The sequence below is a fragment of the Amblyomma maculatum genome, chromosome 6 (assembly GCF_055883805.1).
Source record: "Amblyomma maculatum isolate TAMU_Amacu chromosome 6, ASM5588380v1, whole genome shotgun sequence".
Classification (NCBI taxonomy): domain Eukaryota; kingdom Metazoa; phylum Arthropoda; class Arachnida; order Ixodida; family Ixodidae; genus Amblyomma; species Amblyomma maculatum.
The window spans coordinates 3,060,056-3,072,368 of NC_139349.1; the positions used below are offsets into that span (position 1 = coordinate 3,060,056).

The 12,313-nt window shown below is 43.5% G+C and overlaps 2 non-coding genes across 2 annotated transcripts; both read left to right on the forward strand.

The window, feature by feature from the left end:
* Nucleotides 1-706: 706 nt before the first annotated feature.
* On the forward strand, nucleotides 707-780 carry TRNAS-GGA (transfer RNA serine (anticodon GGA)). The gene has a single exon. It is a non-coding gene; the product is annotated as a tRNA-Ser (tRNA).
* A 781-nt stretch (nucleotides 781-1,561) lies between these two features.
* Nucleotides 1,562-1,635, forward strand: TRNAS-AGA (transfer RNA serine (anticodon AGA)). Its single transcript has one exon. It is a non-coding gene; the product is annotated as a tRNA-Ser (tRNA).
* The last annotated feature ends 10,678 nt before the right edge of the window (nucleotides 1,636-12,313 follow it).

Consider the following 12,313-nt stretch of genomic DNA (forward strand, 5'->3'; position numbering starts at 1 on the left):
CTGAGGCATTCTCTATCAACCCGTATCCCCAACTGATCCTATTTCAAGTCTTTGAATACTTCCTCTAAGCAAGCTGTGAATAGTACTGGGGAGATTGTGTCTCTTGGCCTAAAACATTTATTCATGGAAATATTTTACTTTATTTATGCAGAACTATGTTCGCTGTGCACTCACTTTAGATACCTTCCATTACTTTACCCCCTACTCCTCTATTTCTAGTCTGTTTCTATTTCTAGTCTACCCCCTTATTTCTCAAAGCCTGCATGACTACCCAAGTTTCTAGAGAGTCAAATGCTTTTTCGTAATCACTGAGTGCATTGTATAAGGGCTGGTTATATTGCGAGCATTTTTCGATCACCTAGTTGATGGTATGGGTATGATCAATTGCAGAGTACCCTTTCCTAAAACCTGCTTGATATTTTGTTCGATGAAGCCTAAGGTTATCCTGATCCTGTTAGCCATTACCTTAGTAAATACCTTATACGCAACCAATAGTAAGCTGTTGGACAGTAATTTTTTAAATCCTTAGCGTCCCTTTTCTCATGAATTAAGATAATATTTGCTTTGTAATAAGGGAGTAATTACTCATTGCATCCACCCAAGGGCAGCCATACGGCTACAAAGGAAAGTAATATTTGACCAACACCTTTCCCACTTCTAGTTATAGATCAATTCCCTCTCGCCCTACCGTCTGCTCTGCTGACCGTCCTGGTTAGCTCAGTCGGTAGAGCGACTGCCCTGGAAAGGCGGTGGTGCCGGGTTCGATTCCCGGATCAGGACGAATTTCTCTTTAACTACGAAGTTTCTGAGAAAGCTGTATAGCTTTCCTTTGTAGCCGTATGGCTGCGCTTAGGTGGATGCAATGAGTAATTACTCCCTTATTACAAATCTACTCCACCTTGGGGGATTCCCCTAAATATTTGACCAACACCATTCCCACTTCGAGTTATAGATCAATTCGCTCTCGCCCTACCGTCTGCTCTGCTGACCGTCCTGGTTAGCTCAGTCGGTAGAGCGACTGCCCCGGAAAGGCGGTGGTGCCGGGTTCGATTCCCGGATCAAGACGAATTTTTCTTTAACTACGAAGTTTCTGAGAAAGCTGTATAGCTTTCCTTTGTAGCCGTATGGCTGCGCTTGGGTGGATGCAATGAGTAATTACTCCCTTATTACAAATCTACTCCACCTTGGGGGATTCCCCTAAATATTTGACCAACACCATTCCCACTTCGAGTTATAGATCAATTCGCTCTCGCCCTACCGTCTGCTCTGCTTACCGTCCTGGTTAGCTCAGTCGGTAGAGCGACTGCCCCGGAAAGGCGGTGGTGCCGGGTTCGATTCCCGGATCAAGACGAATTTTTCTTTAACTACGAAGTTTCTGAGAAAGCTGTATAGCTTTCCTTTGTAGCCGTATGGCTGCGCTTGGGTGGATGCAATGAGTAATTACTCCCTTATTACAAATCTGCTCCACCTTAGGGGATTCCCCTAAATATTTGACTAACACCATTCCCACTTCGAGTTATAGATCAATTCGCTCTCGCCCTACCGTCTGCTCTGCTGACCGTCCTGGTTAGCTCAGTCGGTAGAGCGACTGCCCCAGAAAGGCGGTGGTGCCGGGTTCGATTCCCGGATTAGGACGAATTTTTCTTTAACTACGAAGTTTCTGAGAAAGCTATATAGCTTTCCTTTGTAGCCGTATGGCTGCGCTTGGGTGGATGCAATGAGTAATTACTCCCTTATTACAAATCTACTCAACCTTGGGGGATTCCCCTAAATATTTGACTAACATAATATTAGCCTTCTTCTACGATTCCGGTACCGTCGATGACAAGAGTGAATGAGAATTCAGGGTGACCAGTATTCCTAGCACGATAACCCCCAGTCCTTCAACAAAGCTGTAGTTACGTGATCCTCCCCAGCAGCCTCCTCCCTTTTCATAGTTTCTAAAACTTTCTTCCCCTCGTCCTTCGTTAGTCCGGGGACGTCTGCCTGATTTTTACTATTGCCAATCTCATTATTGTCCTTACTACTTCTGCTCCTGTAGGGATTAGTATAGAACTCCTCATTTACTTTGACTGTCTTGACGATATTCGTGATGACATTGCTCGCTTTGTTCCTTAGAGAGTACATCTGATTTTTGCCTATGCCCAATTTCCTCTTCACCGCTTTAAGGCTACCCCCGTTCTATAGAGCACGCGAGATTTTCTCCAATATAGCCTTCCTTATGTCGAATAATTTGCATTTTTTTATTACCTTTGACAGCTCTGCCAGCTCTACCTTGTCTGTTTGGTTGTAAGCTTTCATATTTTAACGTTTCTTAATGAAATCTTTCGTTTGCTTAGATCATTTGCCGGTATGCTCTCTAACTATCCTGCCTCCTACTCTACCACGCACTCAGTAATGGTATCTTTGAAGGAATCATTCATCGCTTTTACATTAAATTCGTCATTCTCAGTTAAAGCTAAATATCTATTTTGAGGCGAGATATTGAATTCTCTGCCCTCCCTCTTACCGCTAATTCGTTGATGGACTTCGTTCTTACAAATATGTTTCTTTCCTTCAGATTTAGATTAATTCGAGACTTACCAACCTGTTGCCACTGCATCGCATTTTTGATTACCTCTACATCCTGCATAATGCCGTGGTTAGAACACAGTATGAAGGAAGTTTCTTTGGTCTCCCCGTTAGGGCTTTTCCATGTCCACTTCCGGTTCTTGCGTTTGTCAAAAAAGGTATTCATGATTTTTAAGTTATTCCGCTCTGCAAACACATATAATAACTCCCCTCTAAAGCCATGGTCACCCACCCACTGCCTTGTCTTCAGTCTGCTTTTTCCTTACCTTAGCATTGAAGTCGTCGATTATTACAGCTGCGTCTTTACTTTTCTCGTTGGCAATTCTACATCTTCGTAGAAGCTTTCGTCTGTCTGGTCATCATGACTACATGTAGGCGTGAAAGCCTGCACAAACTTCACTTAATGCCGCTTGCTCAGCTTAATTACGATGCCTGCCACGCTCTCATTAATGACATAGAGTTCATCTATACTACCAGCCATATCCTTATTGACACGGAACCCTACTTCTAGTTCGCCCCGGTAAACCTCGACAACACAATAAATGTCCACCGAGTATATGCCTCAATTGCCTTTTTAACAGCACTGAACCCTATGATATCCCATTTTATGCCCGCTAGTTCCACAAAGAGCACTGCTAAACTAGCCTCACCAGCTAGGGCTCTAGCGTACAACGTTGCCAGGGTCAGTTTCCAATGGCGGCCGTTCCGAAGCCATTAGCCCCCTTTGCTGTATTACTGGTCTGACCGCAGCCGTGGTCAGTTGCTTCGCAGCAGCTGGGGAATGAGGGTCAGAGGTTTGCTGGAGCATTAATACGAGGTTGGGGCTAATTATTACAGTAGCGTGGCCAAATCAGGCTCTGTAGAGGGAGGGTACCTTTCCAGAGATGTTCGCCGGCATCTGGTCGCACCCCAAACCTGCCTATGCAATTTTATCGACACGCGGATTTTTTTCTTGATGTCTAAAAATGCGTTGGGGAATATGCGCGGCACCGGAATTCGCACCACGCTCCTTTTGAACGCAAGGCAGATGTTCTACCTCGACGCCAACACTGTTCTTATCACGGATGCGCAAAATCAAAAGAGAACAGAAAAACCTAACAACGTTGTATCTCAGTGCGCTTAAGAATAGTGATAGCTACTCTTCTGCTGTCCTAATTCAGTGGAGTCATGACGACCATACTGAAGGCGCTCGAGGTGCGCATCTAGTGCTTATTGAGCGCAGATCTGCGATGCTTCCACGCCGAGTGGATTGATAAGGAGCGTTACGAAATGATGCCGACTCAGCATGTGCAGAGTGCCTACTTTCCACATATGTGTGTCTGGATTGTGAAAGCGTGGTTCTGGTGTACGTTCATATGGTCTAAGAATATTTGAAGTAGCCTCAACTCTTAGTTCCAAATAAAATATTGATGGTAATTATCTCTGTGAGCTCGCTGATTTTTGTGTAATCATCGGAAAGCAATGAAAATGAAAATACATTCATTTTGTAATAGTAAATAAACCTGTGTCACCTGTGACCAGCTGTTGCCTTAATCTGAGTAGAAGACGTAGCGGTGCTACACTGTCACTCCAGTTTTTATAAAGACGCATAATGGCTGACTCCTGCAAGGCACGCAAAGCTCAAGTATCTACGACAGTGCTGCGATATATCTGGGAACGTCGGCGTTCTTCAAAACTATTTACGCCTTCCTAAGCATGTGCTTACAAGTCCAGAGAGAGGAAATAAATGGACGGGTGCAATTGCGCAAAACCTTCATGCTTTGACGCCATCATAATCAATTGAGGCAGCTCCAGTCGAAAGTAACCTCAATGATATTAGAAATAAAACAATAGACAAAATGGAGTTCTGACATCCTGTAGAAAGGTTTACAGCAGGGAGTAAAAGCAGATGCAGGGTTGTTTTACATATAATGGCTTGCGATAGCTAAGTTCGAGCTAAATCCCATGCTCCCCCCCCCCCCCCCCCCTTTTTCCTGAGTGGCGGAGAGCGTGCTTTCCAGTTGCCGAAACGCCGGCTCGGTAAGCGGATCACGGTGCGTGCATCCCGTTCTCACTAACTTCACTCGCTAGCGGCGTCAGCGGCATCAGTCAGTCACTGCTATCTGTTCGTCGCGCAACGTTTCTATGGACCCACGCGCTGCCTCCCGCAACCTCCCAATTGGCCTCGAGATCGAGCAGAGTTGCCACCTTGCGGCTCAACGGCGAAACCTACTCAGTGTGGATGCGTTTTTGCGTCGTGTGCCAGCCCGCAGTGATTTACGCGCGCGCATGCGGCGTGTACAGGAGTGTTTTGTTTGTTTCGCGGTTCCTGTGCGCTTTTGCTTACCTATATGCCTCTTGCAAAATAAATATGAACAGTCTATAACTCCACGCTTCATTAAAAAAATATATATACTTGTCCGTATATCGAGCATGTCATGCTTGGATAAGGACATCATCCATCGCGGTTTTCGGCACTTGAGATCCTTTGCTATGCAATGTCTCAAACGAAGTGGTACTGTCGTTACCGCCGTGTCAAAGCAAAGCAGGTCGTTGCCGTCAATAAAAGTTAATGCAAACGCTCAGAAATCGCATATTCCCGTTTCTGTTTGGAATACCGCAGCTACTAAAACATATGCCACCGCAGACTGCTTCATATAGCAGAACGCAGTTTGAACAGACCACTCTATGCCTACTATGCCGTCTGTATGCACGATAGAGTTGTGTGAGTACTTTATTTTTATTTTATTTCAACTTTTTTATTTTTTATTTTTGTTTTTAAACTTCTGTCGCGATGTCTCAATGGTAAGGGCGCTCGACTGCTGATTTCGAGAACGGGGGATTCAATCCCAACCGTTTCGAAAGGCGTTCCCCTGCAGTGGGATTTGACTACACAATAAACAATCCCACGTCGTAAATGTGGCGTTAATAATGAAAAAAAAACGACACCAAAACCAGCCTCTGCAATCATCCGTCATAGCCGATGCCGCTTTCATGCGTTAAACCCGGGCCAATATACACTTCTTTTTTTTTTCTTTTTTTTTTGTTGTTGAAGGCTTCTGTGCATCCGTAAAAGTTTTAGTGAGCACATTTTGCTTTAGAGAAATGCTCGAATGTTTGGGAAACATATTCCCAGCTGCACCTAATTGTTACCCTAAATATTACATAATACACCTAGATCAATGTACTTTACTGGTAGCCTATTATAATCATTATAATCCCTTTTCGTCCAAGTGCTATCTTCCGACAAAACTCGTCATTTCTGACAAGGGGAGTAAAGCAGCTGCATGCGGGCTTAAATATCAGTGTTTAGTTCGGGAATAAATACATTTTTATAGTCGCATGATAAGATGACCTCCATTTCTTTAGGAATAGTTTTATATCCGACATCTGTTTTGGAAGCAACCCTAATATTTTACTTCGCATAAGATTTAGTCACTGCTAAATAATTAGTGATAAAGAAATTTTCGACCTGTAAAATCGCTTCCCAGAACATGACAGTGCCCATGCGCAATTTATAACGATGTCTTCGCAGCGAGTAATTCGTAGCTTGCACTTTAACGTTACTGAAAATTAATAGCTGATTATTGTAAATTCTGTCAAGTGTGTAAAAGTTCTCTCACACGGTGAAATTTATTCGCATTGCAAAACAAAATAATTACACTGCTAATTTACCATTATATATTAACATCACAGACATCAGAAATCCCTTATACTTTCCTCGGTTTCAGGAAATCATTTACAGTTAGTGGCGCATGCATTAATACACTATCACATTCTATGACAGTGGCTGCAGAAAGCATCTCGGCAAATTAAATCCACTCAGCACTGTACACGTGAACAATCAGCTTTCCTGTGCGGCGAGGTTTCCTGTATAGTGTCGGCGTGATCTCATTTTTGGGAAGTACTTGTGCGTGGTTGTCTGGACCAGAGTTGATGTGCACTCAGTCTAAAGCAGCTCGCCATGCAGTGCGCTGCCAATGCTGCATTTAACCTGCTTAATCATCGAGTCAAGTATGGTATAATGAACGAGGCTTTCTCGATTCAATCTAAATTACTGCAGGTCGGAGCACGAACCTAGTATCTGCGTGGGCTTGACGCTAAATTCGCCGGTCTCACTCGCATGAGACACGCGCAAACTGTTTAAAAGTCGATAAGAAAAACAAAGCTGTCATTAGGCAGGCCCAAGCATTAGGCGCGTGAGCGCGGTACAGCGCAAGAAACGTGCAAAGTAAATCTGGAAGTCTGGTGGTTGCGTGCTTTGTTTTCCTAAAATCCGCTCTTCTTCTGCTGCATTGGCGAAATAATTGGATCTTTTTCTGCAATATTGCAGAAATACTGCAGAAGACACGTTTTCATCGCCAACAAACCCGCCGTAAACTCGGAAGCAGACCTACGCAGCGTGCGTTTCTGCGAGCGCCGCCGGCTGCCGATCCACACTACCGGAGTGACGGTGGCGCCCCCTCTAGGTCGATCTCGCGGCGAAAACCTCAACTGCTCTCTTCATTTCTCCGACCACAAAGCTTCTTTCAAGACAGCCAAGAACTGTTAGTGGAGTGTTTCTTGAAGGAATGCGTGTGAAAAATAAAAAATAAAAGTTATCTGTAATTGTGCATACTTGTCTTACTCGAAATGTTTGCCTGAATTTATCGAAAAGGTGAAACAGCTGATGAGCTGCGCTCAAATTTCGCATTAGGAAGTAACATAATCGTGGGTATTTTTTTTTTTTTTCGGTCAGCCCCATCAGATAACGACATAGGCCCAGTGCGGGTTCTAAGCGGCGAGCCCATCTTGGGCTTTCCCACATTTTTATCCATAGGAGCCCGATGAAGATAATTCATAATTATTGATAATTAATTTATAATAATTGATAATTGATCTTCTGTGCCTGAATATTTCAGGTATAATTAAACAATTATTTTATACATGTGTGCCCTTTATAAACAGGTACAACATGACATTACACAATAATTTCATCTGATTATTCTAGCCTAAGTGACTTCATGTGTTTTGAAAAAACTTTATTAGACATTATGCATTGATATGTGTGATGACGAATGATCAAAACTGAAAACGTAAACGGCTAAGAACAGTAGACAGTGCACATAACATACCTCATGTCGAGGAAATACGTTAAAATTCACTATTTACATTCCAAGAAAAAACTGTTACTTTTATTTATGTTGATTTATGTTCAACCTTGTTCAGGTGATGAAGTTGTGTGTTTGGAACAGTAATACTGTGTGGAAAGTTCAAGGCAGTACAGGCCGACCACTTAAAGAGGAGTAGTTAGTAGTTTGTATGTCGCAGTCTTTTAGCGTAATTTACGTGAGCGCGAGAACCAAAGCCAATAAGTTTTTCTAACCGACTAAGGATGCTAAAAACTTTTAAACAAACCATCAATAACACTAATTTAAGGCAATTCATGACTGAAATAAAAAAAAATTTAAGGAATGCGTGTACAATAGCAAGCAGACACTAAAGTGTGTTCAGCCCCGCTACAGTCAATGTATAACCTTCAGCGGCATTGATGCGTCAGCTCCTTTAGGGCTAGCGCTATTTTTCACATGAGCCCGCATTTAAGCTGAGTGAGCAATCATTAACAGATATCTGATGATCATGTGGGCGCGCGAGTTTCTATACTCGCAAAGGCCCACCTTGACCTCAAGCGGGTTTGTGTGGGTAGCCCTAGTTTGGCTGGGTGTTCTTTTTGAACCTAGAGGCCACTTACTATTGCATGTGCCTTCACATTCCCCACAAGGGACCGATTTTGGTATCCGATCAGGCGGGAACGCCGCCTTCGAGCCCCAATACGGCCGATGTAGGAGCTACAGCGGTTTAGCTAAGGCAGCCTCTATTGGGCTTCACAAGGGCTTGCGCAAATTGAGCTCTCATTCCATATCATCCGTGCCCTCAAATAACCTACAAGGAACCGAGTAGGGCAGCATGCGGGTATGCCCGGCTTTTCGCCTCACAACAGCCGATGTAGATTCACCAGAGAATTAATGTGGGGGTCCCCATTTCGAATCTATGAGGCTTTCCCACAAACAGCTCACATTTAGGGTGGATCTTCTCTCAAAAATTTCAAAAGGGACCCTTGTGACCTTAATGCAGGAATGTGTTCAGCGTCAGCCCAAGCAGCCCTTTTATGGGACCCATGCAGAAAAAACAGAGGCCCACCTAAATGGGGCTTGCCCACTTTTGCTCGATCGGGAACCGATGCAGATAATATGATGGTTGCCCCAACCCTCTTGCCTACATCGGACCCACTGGGGCCCCACATTCTGTGCTACCTGGAATATCGCTGGTGTAGATTGATGGGGTCGAAAATAATGTAGATATTTTTGAGCAAAATATAGCTAGTGCAAAGTCGGTCATAAAATGTGTGCATGTGGCATGTTTTTAAGGATGAGAGAGATATATAGGCTGCATTAATATCCGTTACCGATAATAAACCCAAGCAGCTGGCAACTAGAAATTATACCTAATTACAGGAAACAAATTTAAGGAGGGAAATTAAAAGCTAATGAAGCCTGAAATTTTTCATGGCCTCATTAATTTTTTTTTTCAGACACCATAACAGCAGACCGTATTCACAGTGTGAACATATTATTTGTTAACACTCGATTAGCTCTAGGGCTCCTTCACACAAAGAAAAGAAAACGCGAGCCAGGAATTAGTACATGCTCAACAAAAAACTGTCATTGTTTTTTATATGTCTCTAGTGACTATGCATACTGAAGTTTAATAGACGTATTCTTAATGGGACTCATCCAGCAAACAAATTAATATACAAAATCAAGCGATGAAAACTACTCAAAAATTCTCTCACCATACGTTGTTTGCCGACACTCTCGTGGCTGATGAAATGTGCGCATTTAATATAACTTTTGTTCGGTGGTCCTACCTGCGCTTTTTGCTCAGACTGCTTTCGCCGCCATGCCTTTTCTCCGCTGACAATGAGGCTGAGCTTTGGTGGGGTGTACTACATGTAGTAGACTTGATCTCCTCAAAGCGGAATCTCAGTAACAGTGTACTGATATTAAATCAGGAAGTAGTTTCATGGCAACGACTAAGCCAGTATCGTCATTTTGTCCCCGAAACTCACCGCAGTTAAAGCACTGCCCACCTCTGTAAAATTGAGAACTTTTTACGCAATTGTCAAGAGATTTCTCCAGACAATTTCACGGAGAATAAGTCTCGTCATGTGAGAGCACTCCGCATTTTAAAGAAAAAAGGGAAACAATTAAGAGCTCAACTATACTTTCAAAATAGTGCCCTAAGCATTTCTCTAAGCATGTCTAAGCCTAGTGCTGTTCTGCCACAAGCAATAAACTACTACTGCAGAATATATCATGTACACTTAGTTCGATCCTTTGACCGAAGAATACGATCAGTGATCCAAAGTTACAAGTCAACATACGTGTCATTCCTGACTGATATCATTTTTACCTTTTTTCTGGGACATCTGCTACCCGAGGCAAGTATTTATGCTGTAGTGTTTTATGTCAAGTTACAAAATTTGGTTAATATGACAGCTAAAATGATTGCAATTTTTCTCAATGATTTTAGTGTGATAGCACTGGAGCCCACCGTACTCGACACCTTGATATTTGTTTTTCTTTTTGTCTTGTAATTTGACTTTTACAGGTGGCAGTTGGAAACCAGTAATTGTGGATAGAACTAACTTTAAAATAAAACAATTTATTGTCACGAGTACGTTTCAAGATGAGCTTCGCTGCAAATTGCATTGGACCACAATTAAAGCTACCGGGATAGCCGAGCATCCTGCATGTTTCTCGCGCTCTGCTATGCATGTCGTTGTCGTCATCATCAACTTCCAATCGCACGCAGTATATTCAGAACACAGCACTATAGCTTTGCCCTCCAAAGCTAAGTTAAGCGGTACGTGCCACGAATTTACACTTCTCTACCAATAAACTCCCCCCTCTCCGATTTCGCAGGTCTTGTGCGTATAACAGTTGTGTGTATAACGATTGTGTAGTTGATTTCCTTAATCGTGCAGTGTATGAAGTTCAGATTTTGTATATGTGAATTGAAGTGTTTAAAATATGCTTGTTTTGAACTCCTCGATGTACGCGCAGCTGCTGTCCACTTGTAGGGGTCGCCACCTCGTCAAGCTGCCGCGAACGGTAGCTTTTTGTGGCTGCTCCTTACAGACACGACAAAATAGAATGAATTTGAATTTGTATGAAGCCTGCTTGACTCTGAAACTGAGTCTCAAACAAAAGTCGAAACCAAAGTGAAACCCGATGTGCTAACGAATACAATTTTGTCTTGGAATAATCTGGATTAAGTTCTTTGTAATCTTTATTAGTGCTAGCCGACAAATTATTTTGAAGTTGAGCGCCAGTACCTCCTGTGATTGTTGTCCCTTATTTCTGCATCACTGAATAGAGCTAGAGTCCCTCCGGACAATTTGTGGTCTGTATTTAACGCGGTCGGTAAGACTTCCAGATGTTGTGTTGTTATATATATTATGAGAATTTTACACAACTTTCTGTTACGGACAGTTTTGGACGGGGGACCTTCCTTCATCAGGATAAAAATGAGGATTCTCATTTTTACCTTGAGTCACCATCCTGGCGACTCAAGGGGAGGAGAATATGGGTCGTAAAAGGACTTCAGACCCTAAACGTGAACACTCTGACGCCCTGACGCAGATCGGATGAAGTATCGGGCTCGATGACGTAGTTGACTGGTCTATCGATAACTCACTACGGGAATTGGTGGTTCGCCAACAGTTTGTGGGCTAACTGCAGGAACCCGCTACAAAAATTGTTGGCCAGGTTGAAAGGGGCTAACCTGGTCGTAACTGAAGGGTACTAGCTTGCTGGCTAATTTCTTTTTCCGTCGTGAACGATCGGTCTACGCGGTCGCAATCTTTGGCGTCTTTTGTGGCCTGGGAAACGGCAGTACATGCGGAGCTGTCAGGAGGATCGTATCCGACAAAGACGAGAGCCCCCGTCCGTGGAGAAGGTAGAACGAGGAAAATCCCATAGTAGTAGCGTGGCGGTACTGTAAGCGAAGGTAACGAATGGAAGGACTGCATCCCAGTTGGTGTAGTCAGATGCAATATACATAGTTATTATGTCTCCGAGCATTCTGTTGATTCGGTCGGTGAGACCGTTAGTTAGCGGGAGATAGGCCGTGGTAGTGCGGCGCATAATCTGAGATTTTGTGAGGAGCACTTCAACCCCTACAGACAAGAAAACTCGTCTTCTGTCGCTCAGCAGTTCACGTAGCGTGCCGTGGCATAAGACAACCTGGCGTAGAATGAGCGGCCACATCACCGGCTGAGGCTGCCGGCAGGGCTGTGTTTCGGCATATCAACTCAGGTGATCAACAGTTGCCTGCGGCGATATGAGGAAGGGGGCCGTATAAATCGTGCCGAAACTGTCAAAAGGTCGAGCGGTACAAGGAATTGGCTGGAACGGACGAGCAGAATGACGAGGAGGACGGAATAATAAATGAGTGTCCCGGATTATGACGAAGGTGCATACAACGTTACCCGGATATAAGCAAAGTTGGTTACGCCATTAATATGCAACAAAATGAGATGAAATAGAATCCTACAGCTAATGTTCGATAATCGATCGTTGACTCCTGTCGGCTTATTTTTAGGAGTGTTGTGTGAGATCTGTTTTCTTTTTTGTATTCTCTGGTATTGTGCTGTGCATTTTTTAGGGTTAAACTTGGCTTTGAATTTGTGATTTTTTCTTCCTTGTTTGAGTTTTTCTTT